The sequence below is a fragment of the Amphimedon queenslandica genome, unplaced genomic scaffold (assembly GCF_000090795.2).
Source record: "Amphimedon queenslandica unplaced genomic scaffold, v1.1 AMPQUscaffold_13516, whole genome shotgun sequence".
In the NCBI taxonomy this organism is placed as follows: domain Eukaryota; kingdom Metazoa; phylum Porifera; class Demospongiae; order Haplosclerida; family Niphatidae; genus Amphimedon; species Amphimedon queenslandica.
Window position 1 is genome coordinate 283,392 of NW_003546248.1, and position 1,782 is coordinate 285,173.

The window sequence follows — 1,782 nt, forward strand, 5'->3', positions numbered from 1 at the left end:
GTATAATTATTATTGTTTGTTATTAATGAAGAATTGATCACTCATAGTCATAAAGTTTTAGAGTCCCTAGTCATGTCTGTTGCATCAGATGGAAAATTACTTGTGCGGCATCTTTATAAAGCTTATTTTCAAGAGATCTCACTGCTGATAATGTTCACAATGCCCGAGAATTGCCTAATGAGTAATTGTTTGTTGCACAGGAGAGCTCTATTTTAAGTTATTTGAGGAGATGCATTGATGAATGTGATTTAGAAGGTATTTGGATATAACCAATTCCATGGTTTTTACCCATTTTTTCACTCTACTTTATATTCTAGGTTTGATGGAATTTGTATTTTTATTAGTATTACGGGCAAGATGTCAGTCCTGCTGAATTCAATAAAGATTAAGTTTACAACCAATAGCATGGGAACTATATCTACACACCTTTGTTCAGGAGAAATAATTTTTCCACAACACTTCATAGGAGACTACGAAATGTTTTGCTTAGCCCTAAAATCGGTTCTTACTCCTGATTTCAACATGGTATAATTTCTTCTCATAATGAAATTGTCTGACTTTAACACGATATACTTAATCACTTGAGTTCGAGCTTGAGTTGCTTGTTATTCATAATTATTAATGATGAATGGGTGGCAATTTTAGATTCTTTAATAACTAGGCTAATCCTCCAAGTTATTAATATTGGATTTTTATTATATTGGACTCCATTTAATTATAGAAGACTCCACTTCATTGTATTCAATTCCATTATATCAGACTCCAGGTTGTGATATAGGAGTCCAATATATTATATCGGACTTTAATTTCATCATATAGGAGTCCAATATAGTATATCAGACTTCAATTTACTATATTGGAGTCCAATATAGTATATCAGACTTCAGTTTACTATATAGGAGTCCAATATAGTATATCAGACTTCAGTTTACTATATAGGAGTCCAATATAGTATATCAGACTTCAGTTTACTATATAGGAGTCCAATATAGTATATCAGACTTCAGTTTACTATATAGGAGTCCAATATAGTATATCAGACTTCAGTTTACTATATAGGAGTCCAATATAGTATATCAGACTTCAGTTTACTATATAGGAGTCCAATATAGTATATCAGACTTCAGTTTACTATATCGGAGTCAAATATATTATATTGGACTTCAATTTGCTATATAGGAGTCCAATTTACTATATCAGACTCTAATTTATTATAGGAGTCCAATATAGTATATCAGACTTCAGTTTACTATATAGGAGTCCAATATAGTATATCAGACTTCAGTTTACTATATAGGAGTCCAATATAGTATATCAGACTTCAGTTTACTATATAGGAGTCCAATATAGTATATCAGACTTCAGTTTACTATATAGGAGTCCAATATAGTATATCAGACTTCAGTTTACTATATAGGAGTCCAATATAGTATATCAGACTTCAGTTTACTATATAGGAGTCCAATATAGTATATCAGACTTCAGTTTACTATATAGGAGTCCAATATAGTATATCAGACTTCAGTTTACTATATAGGAGTCCAATATAGTATATCAGACTTCAGTTTACTATATCGGAGTCAAATATATTATATTGGACTTCAATTTGCTATATAGGAGTCCAATTTACTATACAGACTCTAATTAACTAATAAAACTCAAATTTATTATATGAGATTTAATTTATTTAATAGGAATCAAATTTACTAAATAGGCTTGCAATTTACTATATCAGACTCCAATTTATTACAAGTAAATAAAAAACATTAAAAATGGAAAAAT

The 1,782-nt window shown here is 29.7% G+C and overlaps 2 protein-coding genes across 2 annotated transcripts in view; both read left to right on the forward strand.

Moving 5' to 3' along the window:
* The window catches only part of LOC109584176 (uncharacterized), a 13,144-nt gene that overhangs the window by 6,666 nt on the left and 4,696 nt on the right, over positions 1 to 1,782 (forward strand). The window lies entirely within an intron of this gene.
* The window catches only part of LOC109584178 (uncharacterized), a 15,443-nt gene that overhangs the window by 6,622 nt on the left and 7,039 nt on the right, over positions 1 to 1,782 (forward strand). The window lies entirely within an intron of this gene.